We start from the raw sequence: 14269 nt of genomic DNA, 5'->3' as shown, positions 1-14269 counted from the left end.
ACAGAGGCACAATGAATGACACACTTTTGGCTTATTGTAAGGCCCAAATTGTATTATCAATTGTTGTGTCTGTTTTCTCGTGTTGTTTTAAATGTTCCTGTCTCAATCTAGATTTAACATCATAATTAATCAATGCCAAACATGAATTGGACTCTAACTGCAACTGTAGCGTGTTTATGTTAATGAAGATTTACATATTCAATCACACTGTACTACAAAACTATAGCAAAAAACTCTGTCATCAGTTTCATGCTTTTTATTGGAGATGTGTTAAAAGAGCATCATTCCTATTAGATATATTAGTGGAATAAAGTGAAGAAAGCATCACCTAATTATCTTAAGTTAATCTGTAACAGAGAGTTTACCCAGGGGAGCACAGCAAAATAATGGTTAGTGCTGTTGCCTCACAGCAAGAAGGGTGCGATTCCGGGGCCCGGAGCTTTTTCTGTGTGGAGTTTGCATGTTTTCCCCATGCCCGCATGCATCTACTCCGGTTACACCAGTTTCCTCCCACAGTCCAAAGAGTGTGAGTAGTTCATTTTTGTCTCTTTCTATGTGTTGGCCCTGCAATAGCCTGGCAACCTGTCCAAGGTGCAGCAGGCCCTCGCCCAGAGCATTGATTGGGATTGGCTTCAGCACCCCACGCCACCCAGAAACAGATAAGATGTAGAAAATCAGTGAATAAGACACTTCACCCAATCACTTGCCTTGTGTTAGGGCCTTCCAAGGTTGGGTTGTGTAGAAAACTGTCCAAGACATCACAAAAGCCATGGAAACAGGTCTAATACAATACCTTGTAACATAATGAGTGTTCAGTCACTACTGTTCAAACATGATCTGTATGCTAACATACAGGCATAGTTTTCTCTGTTCCCCATGTTAGTTCAGCCTCTATATGTGCTAACACTCACTGTGTCACTGCTGCAGGTAGTTAGATGATTTGGGCAAAGGGTTATGTATAATACTAACATAATTTACCAAAGTCTTGTGAGTTTTTGCTCTCCCTATCATCTATTAATTCATTTGGTGATAAACTACAGCACTGTTGTTCAAGGAAAGTTCTGTTCACAGAAATAAAGGACTTCACACAATTATTGCAGAAATGTCCATTCAAAGCAAGCGGCAACACTGGGTACGAAGGGATGCAAAATATGTGGATCGGTTTACTCCAAAGTGAAGAAGATACTACAGGGCATTCGGCTTCGCTCAGTGACAACACATTTGAATGGTGGAGAGTGTATTACCTTTCGGATGACAATGGACCATGCTCTGCATCTATTCATGCGTTCAGACTCTTGAGGTCCACTCTGAAACAGTTAACTCTGTGAAAAGACACAAAGACAACACTCATATTTCAACTCTTAAAATCAATTAAAATCACAATCAAAACTCAAACATGGCAATATTTATATGGTTGCATCTGTGCAAGAAAACACTTGGGAAAAAAGAAGTTTAAAAAGCTTCCAGGCTACTGAGTCTGGAATTCAGCTGTGTACAAGTGAGAGCGTTTACTGAGAATATTAACTGTGCCATAAAATAAAAGAAATGTAAGAGAAGCTGATAGATTTGCACACCACGCTAAGTCAAATTACAGAGCTAAGCATTGGCTTTGAATTTACAATAGCAGCAGTTGGCATGGGAGAACTCTGCACCCCTCACATCAACCCTCCCAACTCAAAAACAGTGTGTGGAAACACTGGCTGAGGAGCACTCTCCTCCGCTGACCTCTGACACTGCAGCTACAGGATGCTGGCCAGGCTCCTGTTCTCCAACATGTCCCAAGGGAGCCTCAGTGGAAATCAGTTGGCGACAAAGGTAAGTGGGAGAGACCACAATCTCATCTGGAGCTCAGGCTAGAAAGCTGTTCCACAGTGCTGAGCCCAGAATCGTCCCACGATCATCATTATCCCACTGCTGCTACCCCTCTACCATCATTTGCTTCCACTGCGGCACGCTCTTTGGTGGCACAAAATCCTGTCTGAGTGACCAAAACTTGATAGAAACGATTTAAATTGTCAAAATATAACGGCTCCCAGCTTACAAAAATGGATAAAGAAAACAGTTAGTCCGGTTTTTATAAATAAGATCTTGTTCTATAGTTGCCCTTGTGTTCTCCAAGAATGGGTTGCACCCTGATTACAGGGCTTCTCAGAAATACTCGACCCCAGTGTAGACTCACGTATCTCACTGTGATTTCACCCATTGCTGTCTGCTCAATAAACCTCGTTATCTCCGTTGGAGGCAACAATGCCAAGTGAGTTTCAAAGTATGGAAACGACAATAACCTAATGATGGTTCCCATACAAAAGAAATGCTGGATGATCCGAAATTTGCATGTGTGACGTGCCATAAAATCCCAGCTCTGCCATCAGAACCTGGATCATTGTTTTCTTACTAAGACAATGGTAGACATGGAGGCAGCTGTCACAGACACTGACAGAGTCTGTCCACCAAGCTGAAAGAAGGGTGGAGTTGCAGTCCACAGAAGGGCAGGTACATGAATTTGTGTACATTTCATGCCTTTGAATATTCTTTGTATCCATCCATCCTTATTCAAATGAACAGGAAATTGTGTTGAAATTTCTGACTGGTAATATCCTTTCCTTCGAGGTATTGAATATAGACAGGGTTACAGGCACCTTTTTTATCAATCTTTCTCAAAAATATAATACCTATTATGACTACATACAGTACTGCCTCTGTTGAACAGGAGTAAGTAAAGTTTGAATGAAGCAAAAAAACAATAGGAAAATTAAAAGTAATGGAAGATATTCTCATTCAGCCAAATATCAGCTTGAACATATCTTAAATAAACAAGTGAATTGGTAAATCTGACACAAAGCAGCAAAGGTTTTGTTCTCAGAGTTATTTTTATTCTTTATATGTCTTGATTTTTTATTTGTATTATTATTATTATTATTATTATTATTATTTGTCTTTAGTAATTTATCTCATTCTTTAAAATGTCATGAACTTCTTATACGCTGCTGTGTGTGCTGGAGCCCTTTAAAAGCAGAGTGCACATGCACGCATGTGAACATGAGCAGTATGGTACCACCTCTGCCTCATTCTGAGCCAGGAAATAGCCTGGTGACGATTTGACAGGTGATGAGAGAGGGAGATAAGAAGGTTTAAGGGCAGGTGAAAAGACTGGGAGACTATACTCACTGCCCATGACGCCAGTCCAGGAAAGAACAGGTAGTCTGATAACAAGGCTGTGACATGTCCCTGAGTAAGTCTAATGGCTCTGCAGAACAGGAGGCTATTCAAGCTCCACATATGGTCCACATCAGCAGTTACTAAGGTGTGCATCGATAGGGAGAAGATGAAGAGAGTGGTAGACACAGAGGGAGTTTAAGTATGGACAGATGAGGAGGAGGAAGGAGTTTTAGCCAATTTAGAGCAACAACCTCAGGTCAGGGGGAGTTTTTTAACCCAGCACAATAGGTCAAAGTTCCTCTCAAGACGTCCTGTCTCAAAGACATCACAACCTAACTTCATTTATCTAAAATTAAAAAAAAATACAAGCACTTACATATAAGCGACATGATGGGAAGAAGCAGCTTAAATCCTCATATTTTTTATGTCATGGCATCTAAGTAAGCATGTAATACAAGCTTGTACTGAAATTACTTTTTGATTAAAAACATGTTGTCATTCTTTTATTTTTTCCTCAGAAATGATTTTATGTCTCAAGTATACTACGTTTTTACTGTGTCCCCATTTGGTTCGTATTACAGGTAAGGTAAAAGAATGTTGTTATTTTTCGACATTGAAATAAATCAGCTTTTACATCACTGACACAAACACTGAGGGTCAAGAAAGCAATATGGAGGACTTTTGGCTAGTGAAGTGCTGCTCACTAGACGTTGTTTCTTCCAGGAGAGTTGTTATGTGGCTTTGATTTAAAAGTCTGAATGGTTGCTAAAGAAAAAGGAAACGTATGTGTTGAGAGTACATGTGATGAAATGGTGCCCATCAATCTTTGAAGATAAGGATAAGGCAAAGGAACACAAGGATTAAGGTAACGTAGTGGTGATGTTCTGTACTCTTCTCTTTACTATCTGTTTTCAGTGTTGCTTTTTCAGTCCAAGTTGACCCCATTAACTGGTTCACAACTGTTTCGCAGACCATTCCTGTCTACTCGAGGTCAGTGATGGGCTCAGAACAAGCATGCATACATCATTTCATCCAATACTCTCCTTTCAAAAAGACTCACTCAAATTCAAGTCGGATTCAAGTCCACAAATCTGCCTTCCAAAGCCAAACTCTCTTCAAAACCTAAAAACTGAAGACAGGGATATTAAGCTTTCACAAGAAGATGGAAAAGGAGGCTGAAAGGAACTACTCCCTAAATTCCTACCTTTCCACAATTCTGAAAATGTTCCCTTTGAGCTTGTAAAGACACAAACAATCTGTTGATTCAGTGGCAGAGTCCTCTCCCCTAAGCCGCTATTTGCTTTAGCAGCGATGACACAAGGGGAGGAATTTGAGCAATGCCTGTGTAACATAGACTCATTTCCTCTGACTGAGAGCCATCTCCAGACAGACATCACTGAAGTCTGCTTTATTCCTGTGCCTCTGGCTCCAGGTTAGCGAGGGTCTTGGAGAGGGCTACCCAGATGCATACTCACATACACAGCCAGGCTCACTGTTCATTCATTCAGCTATTCATAACCACAGGCAAACATGCAATGACATGAAAAGTTTTCACAAAAATACATTCAATTGGTCAAAAAAACTATATTTTCCAGTGACATCATTAGACTCAACAAGGATGAAAGCCCTTCACGCATCACATATTTATTTTGTCTAAATGAGTGGCACCCAATCTTTACCGTACAGGACGATAAATTCACCTGATTTGTTCTGCAGGATGACACCAACTACATCTGAGCACACTGTAATCCTTCTTCTTTCATTAGTTTCAAAGATCATTCAGAGCCGCACTTTGAAGAGACGCTGCCTGTCTATAGGAATCTGAAAAGCTTACTGTCTCATTCTGTACAAACGAAAGTCTCTTCCAATGTCAAAGGGATCAAAGCAGCCTCATAACTGTGCCACTTTCAAGTAGAAAATGAAAAGCGTGAAAAGCCAGAGCATGCTCTCTGCAATGGGATCAACTCAAACCCAAGCAGCCTTGAGAAAACTTTGCTTGTTCAGTAAGGGATTAATTCCAACAGTTATTGTGGTATTTTGGCATCCACACTCATTTTCGTCCCTTTGCTGATATTTTCCACTGGCGTGTCAATGATGTCTCATAAATTTACATATTAGTAAAGTGTTATGTGTGGTTTAAAGAGTGCTGAAGGATGCCCATGTTTCTACAGTATGCCAAAGTCAAGGAAAAGAAACACGGAACAGGCTGTGCCAGCAGATTAGCAATCTTAGCCCTTTATGGATGCTGGCCAAAAAGCATGTAACCGGCTCCCCTCTCCACTTGTGTCTTTTTTCAGCTGTTCGATTTCATGCCAGATATGTAAAGCACACAGGAGCAAGTTGATTCAAAACACACACCAAAAAAAAAAAAAAAAAGAATTAAGCCTGTATCAAATAACATAGGGATATCAACATGGGATATCTCCAGTGATTAAAACAGTGGCATAGAGACAGAGAAAGAGTGAAAAGGCAACAGCAAGACCAAAACAGGCTATGGTAACATATGGTGAATAAAGTAAAAGACCCCAGGATGAAGGAGTTGGGATTGAAAGGGATGAATGAACTTAAAAGTGAAATCAGCCGTCAGCATTAAGCTGATTAAAAACTATACAAGCTGTCTGACTGGGCTACACTTACAAAACGATGCACAGTTTGCACAGGGTTGCTTGTACGTAAATATATTTCACTGTGGGTGCACCACGTGACAAATAAACAATCCTCAATCTTGAATCATACTAAAAGTGAAAAAAAAAAACAAAACAAAACAGATGAATGCCCACATCTGCGAGCGAGGACACATTCTGTCACCCCATTCTTATATGTGGGTGGATGACTCACTCTCTATTGCTATTTAAACATCTTACCGAGATAAAGAGAAATACAGGTTCATAGAAGTAGTGTTCCAGAAATCACAAAAGAGCTGACTCTCAGGAAACTGGGTTCAAGCTCAGCCTCTGTGATAAATCAACAAGATACTAACCTTTGAAACAAAGATGTGTCATCTGATATTCTCAATAAATTAATTATTAACATGCAACTATTTGCAAGTTAACCCTTAATCACCTTACCTAAAATCTTTTTTTTTTTTTTAAGTAGTGCCTCCTCAAATTCCACTTAGAGTCTAGTGCCCCCTGCAGTGTAGTCAGTCAAGGAGGTTCATCTTTTGTTGACGTTTCTGATTTTTCCAGTGAAATGACAAATGTGCATCATTGCAGGCCGGCGCACACAAGACGACAGCCTTGCAGCTGTTCCTGTGTAACTTACTACCGACACTGTTTGTGTTCCCAGGAGAGGTGGACAAAGCGCTTCCAGGTCACCCGCTAACCTGCCTTCTCATTACCAAAGGTCATCCTGCTGGAACACAAGGCTGACCTTTCTTGCCAAAGGTTACTTGTGGAAGAGGAGGAGGAGGAGGAGGGATTAGGAGCGGCGAGAGAGAGGGGAAGATGAGCAATGTTAGAGACTAAGAACAATACGTCTGTCTTAGTCCTTGTTTTCATGGAACCCCATCATCCATCTAGCGTGTTGTTCTTCCAAGATTCAGGCTGTTGTGTCACAAATGCTGGAAATACTGGCCAAACCAATGAAATAACCTATTTTAACTTGTGCATGTAAGGTCTCGTTAAACCTCCAAGGTAGGGGTTTTCTTCTTCCACTCCCTCCTGAATCCAGGCAAAGTGTTTGGGATTTGGTGCAAGCTGAGGTGAATGCCTATAGATGACATTAGCTCTTAGATCACAGCAAGCTCATTAGCTCCAGCCTGCTGTTGCATTCAGTCAAATAAGACCAAACAGTATGATAGGGAGGAGGGAGTGGACGGACAGGGCAGGACCTAATAAGCACTTCCTGTATTTAGCCTGTAAAACAAAACACACAGGGGCCATGGACAATAGTGAGAACACAAGTGCTATCCACGAGGATGCAAAGTAATCCATGGTTATGGTTAAATACAGTAGACATGAGAATGGCGGGGTTGGACAAATGTCGGTGGTTGCAACATCTGGATCTCATAGTATATGCCTCTGGAGTTCCTGACAGTCTTGCCTGTCAACCCCCCCCTCGTCCATCCACACTGCTCCCTCCCCCTCTTCTTTGCCTCTTCCTCCTTCCTTTTCCTCCATGCTCTATCCTTTACCCCTCTCCTTCAAGGCCATGTGAAAAGTCCCAATTACCAGAAACACGAGCTCTGCTAACAGAACATGAACTTGGAATATGCAAAACACAGCAGCCCTTAACAAGGGCCATGCTGAAATGTGATTGAATGCGTCAGCAGGTCGTAAAATGTCCCCCCCACAAGATCAATGTAATTATGAAAGCTTTATGTGAAGGATTTTCCGGACTGGGCAGTGACTGGCGACAGGAGGAGGAGGGTGCTTTCCAGCATTATGTTCCACCAACAGAGACCCCTTTTAATTCAGCAAGTGGAGAACAAGCGAGGTCTTCCAGCTGCCTTCCATCAGCAGCTATAATGGACCAGGGAAAAGAAAGACAGGACGAAAGAAAAGAGGTTAGTAACACCTGCAGCAGGGTGCCTGCAAACATTCCTTGGTCGCCCGGCCTCTTGGTGATGCACTCTATAAATCCTTGTGATTAGCTACAGTAGCGGGCTTAAGTGCCACTTAGAACAAACCCCAAAGGGGAAGTTGTTGTGACTGCCATGCTTTGGAAATGCAATTTAGGCCCAAGTGATTATTGCTAAAACAAAGCCAATTCTGTTTCTCTAATAAAAGAGGATGGAATAAAGAAGGGTGTGATGGATGTGAATCGGGGGAGAAGGTAGCCTAACGGCAGGTTTGCAAAAGGAAGCCATTATTTGAAAGATTCACGAGAATTTGGAAAAAATAACTTCCTGTTATGTAGCTATTAAGGAAAGATCAACTAATTGGATGTCCATTATGTTTTAGTATTTTGGGAAGACTATACACCAAAATAAGACACAGATGTGTACATAGGAGTGAAGCCAATGTTTTCATATAGTTGATGTGGAAACTGCATAGTTTGTGCTTGTGTGCTTTCGTTCCAAGATCAAAATGTGCACCCACCAATCAATTATGCCCCCTCACTTGACAGTGTCTCCAAAAAGTGACAGCAAAGATGAGAAGGCCATCTTTACATTGTAAATTAGACTGGTAGCATGTCACTGAAAGATCCACCTATCCTTGACATTCTGGGGAAATTACGACATTAACCTGAACTACTGTTAGTCACTGAATGAGAAGGTGAGTGACCCCAGGGACAGAGACTCCACAAATCATTAAGTCCAGCAATGAAAGCAGAGAGCCTGATTGAAGCTTGTGGTCTCCAGAGGTCGATAAACTTGCTGTACTTGCAGTAACAGAAGGGATGGCACAGCTCAGGTCAAAGCTTCCATGGTGTTGTTGACAGCTAACAGAGACCAGACCCAGTACAAGCAACCAGGATTTCGACATACAATCTCTTAGTGGACTTTTTCCTCAAATATCATGCAGCAACAATAAAACACTACTACTTCTGGACTCCTGTAACATATAACTTGATACATCTTAAATTTCATACATTTCCTGAGATAACATATAGTCTAAACTAAATACCCGCTATTGAAGGAAACTCATGTAGACCAATTTGGGCCACTTGTTTTCAGAGCTTTCAGGCATTTCAAGTGTACTCCAACTACAAACTGCATAGCATACTACATCCACAGCCCAAACGCGCTCAGACAAATATAGTATGCTATGCAGTGTGCACTTGGACCAGTCTGACATCATCAAATGTCCATCCTTCATCTCAAACAAAAAGAATCTAATGACAGGAAAAATGCGTTACAAAAACTGCAAGCGGAAAAACACAAAGACATCTACACAACTGCGTATTCATTCATACTCAAAGAAACATAACCCATCTATATTAAAACACTGCGTAGTGAAATGCTCTTGACTTGGCCTTGACAGCTGAGGACATGCTGTGAGAGGGCTTGCGTCTGCACTGGCAGCGGGGGATGATCAAGGGTAGAGTTCTACTGGGTGACGTAAAACTTGGTGATCCTTGCCAAGAGAGTATTCATTTGTACATGTATGGGCTCTGATGTTCTAAGAGGGGGAGCTATCTGGCTTCAAGCCGCATGTCCTAATAGGTCTAGGTGTCTAACGAGAAAAAGGAAACAGAGGTGACTGGTCCAACGGCTTTATGACGCAGAGACATATCAGTTTATTTCACTTGAAATTAATCATGTGCAATAATACAAATCTCATTCATAAGATACATTAAGCACCTGCCAAAATGTATTGTTTCTGACATTTCTACATGTTCGATACCACCTAAACCCAACTGGCAAACCAAAATAGTGAATAAGATCTACACCCAGTTCATTACAAACCAATGTTTCTCATGCAAACGCTATTTATCTGATGCATCTTTTTGTATGAAACAGGAAATTACACACATTTTATGTTTCCAGTAAAAGCAGTTTTGGAACAAATTGGACAACTAAGGACTTGGCATGAGCAGAGCAATCACCATGAGAAAACTAAAACTTAGAGAAAATACAGTAATTGACGCAGTGTTTGCCAAGTAAACTCTGGAAAGTGAAGTTCTGAAATAGCTCAGCAACACTTACAGCCATATACTTTAATTTCTGCAAAGACAATGGGAATGAAAATATTGATGACGTACATCTACTATGTCTGACATCAGCCCAAACACCAGCTTCACATCTAAGCAGAAGAGGTCACTTTCTACATTCTACATCTTGATGATGTCATCTGTGATACTTAACAAGAAGGACTAGTAACGTCTCTCAGATAATATATTGTTTAGGTAAGTTGTAGCAACTGTCACTATTATAGTCTCATTCCCACAACATAATTGTCGGCCTATGGGCTCAAATTAGGGCAGACTGGTATTTGAGCTTTTAATATATTTATCAGTAGTGAGGTCACACAAGGACACTGTGAAAGAAAAAGAGACTGTGCCATTACAAATTAATGCTTTCTACCAGTTTGCATTGACACAGTTTCACCAAATATATAATTAAACTCACATTTAAAATCTTTTTTCAGCATCTTTCCGCAACCTCGCTGCTCACATTCAGCACATTTTGACAATTACAAATCGTTGCCACAGATGGAAAAATGCAAAGAATTAAAGAATAATGTGTGATAGTAACTTTACAAGCCCACACCCTTGTTCACCCTGATTTGAGCCCATACTTATCAGTTTGTCATGGTTGGTGACAGTAAATACTGTAACACCTATGATCCTCAGCTGACGATGACAATGCAGACAATACTTTAAAATAGAAGCTATTAGTCAATTAATCAAATTGTCTACAGAACCAAGCTACAAACTTGAACAGCTTTTTGACAGCTGTGTCATTATTGAAGCCATTTTCTGAGCATAGAAGGCAAAAATTCACTGGTTGTGGCTTTTCCCTGTAAATACCCGTTTTTGTGTTCTATGAAGGTAAACAGAGTTGGTTTTTGGACGTTTGTTTGCATAAAAATAATTGAATGTCAGTTAAAATTACCTCCTTTCTAACTTTTCCATGTTTGAATAGCTAAAAATGACTAGTTCTATGCTCTCCCAATTTTTCCCAGCAATTTCCAAACGTAGGGGATGTGATTTTAATCAGCAGTGTTAGTGCTGTTGTGTTGTTTCCTAAGAGAAGACTTTTCCTCCAGTTTTAAGAAACATCCTTATGGTTGTTTGTTTTTCTTCTTTTTAAGATCTTGGTCCATTTCAACTATGGAAATGGAAAGATGTTAGGAATCAGATGCCTGCATCTGAATTTCTAGGAGAAACAAGCTAAGCAAAAGTTAGCAGGAGGTAAACTCCCAGTCCTTCCCTGAGGTCCTGCATAACACCAGACAGCATTAGTAAATTGCATTAGTCAGTGTTTCTACTGGTTTTAATCCCCAGGGCAATAAAATCATTCATCTCCCAGCGAAAAGCTTGTTGAACACCTGGATAAGAAGTTATTAGAGGGAACATGTTAACCAAGCAGTAGCTGCCAGCAGATCATATCCTCACCAGAGAGCTTCAGCAAAACAGTAAGCTTTAACAAAAGTTGCTTGATTCAGTGTTTTCGCTGCTTATAAATCCCTGGTCTGTTTGTTTTGCAGAGAGGAAGACATCTGGATTATTCACCTCCTGAACAATTGATGCTGGAGATATACTAACTGGGAAAAGCTGACTGTTATGACAGCAACTGTGGTGAAGAACTCAACGATTACAGGCCACTTCACTGCATCATCAGACACCATCTTTTGTTGTTATAGCAGAAGTTCAATTCTGTGTGTTTGAAATAAGAGATGGAAAGAAAATCATTCAGAGTGGAAACTGCAGTAAAAAGGTGCCCTTCAGTTGTGCTTGGAGATCAGGCCTGTGTTAAAAGCAGTTCCGTGCTACCCAAAACAATCATACAGTGCTGGCCACAGAGACCATATAATGGAGATTGAGGAGTCGCCAACATCCCAGTGAGTGACATCAGTAAATATACTCGCACACTGATGCCAGCGGGCAGCTCTGCCAGAGCCCTCAGCTCCCCACAGCCGCTAGCCTGAGCCCGGCCAGGGTCACAGTCAACCACTCAAAAGTCTGCTCTGCTCATAGAGCTGCTGCGTCCACCAGGAACCCAAAACGAAATACGCATTAGAGAAGCACCACTAAAAACAGAGAGCTTTGAAGTACTGTTCTCCTCCTGAGCTCCTATTCAATTTGCCCCACCCCACTGCTCCAAAATACACTGCCAAGACAATGCAAGCCAAATGTTTCTGCAGTCCATTTGTGTTGACATGCATGTACATTCAAGACTCTTTACGTGTGTGTGTGTGTGTGTCCATATACGCACCATGTCTAATTGTTTGCATGCAGGTGCGTCTGTATAACTTTATCAAACTGGCACACAGCAGAGGGAGCGTGGTTTTTATCAATTTAAATCACATAGCAGGAGGCTGAGAAAGAAAAATAAGGTTTTATCAGTAGCAGGCTAAAAAAAGCAAAGCCTAGTAGACACAAACTGGTAAAAAAAAAGCAAAATTAAATCATTATTCACACAATGAATAATAAAAAAAAATGTCTGCCGCTATCCAATTCACCAAAAAAAAAGAAAAGACTCCTCTACAAGAGTGGCATAAGGACAATGAGGAGAAGAAGGGGAAAGAGACAGAGAAGGAGGGGGGAATGTAAAATCATTCTGCTTGGCGGCCGCTCTACCTTCAGCCTTTTAGTCAAAATTATGATTGGGTTCCAGCTACAAAAGGTCTTCAGCAGGTGAAACAAAAGAAATGGTTTGGACTCTGACCCTGCTCTGCTCCATCACGCAATCTGTATCCATCCATCCACCTCGGCATTGTGACCGAAACAGCAGGCCCTCCAGGGTCAGGGGCTTGGGTCCAGACCAAGATTGTTCTTTCTCCCTCCCACCCTGTGCCCCTCCCTGGGAGCACCTTCCCTCTCTGGTTTGTGTCAGTCTAATGAACAGACTCTTAACTGTTGTGCGGTGAGAGAGCAGATGGAACTCTGGGAGGATTTACAGCACACACAGAAAATGAAGGAGGCAAGAGGGCAGTTAAGTTGCAAAAGGGAGAGGAAAATGCACTCTTAAAATGTTTCTCTGGCCGACAAAACCCAAAATATGCTTCACATTTGCACATTTTTCCAATTTATCTCTTATTGAATTAAGGCCTCAGACTCCTGGACGCCTTTCAAAAGAATCCACCAGAGGAAGAGGAGAAAGACAGAGAGAAATAGATACACGTGTCAGAGGTAGCTGTGGTATTCCCTACTTCTAAAACAGCTTCATTGTGAGGATGATAGATGATGATGATGGCGGTGGTGGTGGTTGTGGTAGAAGTCTTGGGAGTACAGCCTGCTCTAAAGATGTAATCGCACTGTGGCCTCATTAAATCTTCATGCTCTGTGATATGTGCACTACTAAACACACCTGCAACACACATACAATTTGCTTCCCTAGGAAATAATCAACGGCGGTTCACAGTTATATTTATGATGACACTATGATGATTCATGCAGCCCTACACACAACTAGGAGATGGGGTCAGAAAATGAACAAAGGAAGTTCTAGTGATCTGGGGCCATATAGATAATAGATCTCTAAAGCCACTTCCTGAGCTTCCTGAGTCTCCCTAACACCTGGCTTTTGCTGGTACTGGAACTGGTCTCTATCAGCATTTGATGCAAAAGGTAAGTGATCCAATCATCTGACAGGGTGAAAATCATGTCTGTGGTTTCCATAGAGGCATATTCATGTTATAATGTATCATACCTGTATGCATGTTTAAGTTATTGAAAAGCATTGGAACACTGACATCATTTTATCTGCTTTATATCTCAACATACTTGTAAATTTGTAGCTGTTCAGGGCCTCTTTAAACAGGGGACACCAGGAAATTGCCTACCATGCCAAATGGTAAAATCTTTCCCTGAAAATGATTATTCCGGGAGAAGTAGCTTAGGAAGCATGAGGTGAGCTTGTCTTGATTAAGTGTCATGAATTCCAGTAACCTTCCAGTGGAAGTGGCCCCATGGAACAACCATCAAGACAACAACGGCTCTCTTAAGCAAACTGGGCTGATGGCAAACCACTTGTTGAATGTCCCAGTGATGGAAGAATGCTGAGGAGGATAAAAACGTTTGTTCTGTAGGGGTTAGGAGAAGCCATTTCTCCATCTGTGGTCATGAAGGCCCAGTTTACCCCCCTACTGTACGTGTAAGGGCATATTCTCAGGTATCAAGGGTCTCTACATTCCACAACTTAAACTAAAGCAGTAGGTACAATACTGCCGACATTCAGTGAGGAGACTAACTAATGACAGAAATTTCAGAGAAAGTCAGGACCTTCTCTCAAAAACATGAGTCATAGCGCCACTCCATCTGATCTTTTTAATTCCCAATTTTCAAAAACATTTCTCTTCAGCCAACATGGGCGGTAACGCATGATATTAGTCACATACACTCAACTCCTCCCTTCCCCTCCATAGCATCGGGTTAATATTTTGGTGATTTGCCATGGGCTGTGCCGAGGGGGCGGACTGGCACAGTCAGGGGCATGTCAGTAATGATCAAGCTGTATGGTGCTATCTGAGGTGAAGGGGAATTCGGACCTGTCCAGCCC

The 14269-nt window shown here is 41.4% G+C and overlaps 1 protein-coding gene across 3 annotated transcripts in view; it reads right to left on the bottom strand.

Annotated features, from left to right (window-relative positions):
• Window positions 1-14269, bottom strand: part of disp1 (dispatched homolog 1 (Drosophila)) — a 79113-nt gene that overhangs the window by 52658 nt on the left and 12186 nt on the right. For all 3 annotated transcript variants that reach the window (XM_029496956.1, XM_029496958.1, XM_029496959.1), the window contains one exon: window positions 1245-1322. The gene's annotated coding sequence lies outside the window, so the exon portion shown is untranslated. The remainder of the gene's footprint in view (window positions 1-1244; window positions 1323-14269) is intronic.

The sequence above is a fragment of the Echeneis naucrates genome, chromosome 24 (genome assembly GCF_900963305.1).
Source record: "Echeneis naucrates chromosome 24, fEcheNa1.1, whole genome shotgun sequence".
NCBI lineage: Eukaryota > Metazoa > Chordata > Actinopteri > Carangiformes > Echeneidae > Echeneis > Echeneis naucrates.
The sequence above is the reverse complement of the archived record's forward strand: the minus strand, read 5'-3'. Positions and strand labels throughout refer to the sequence as shown.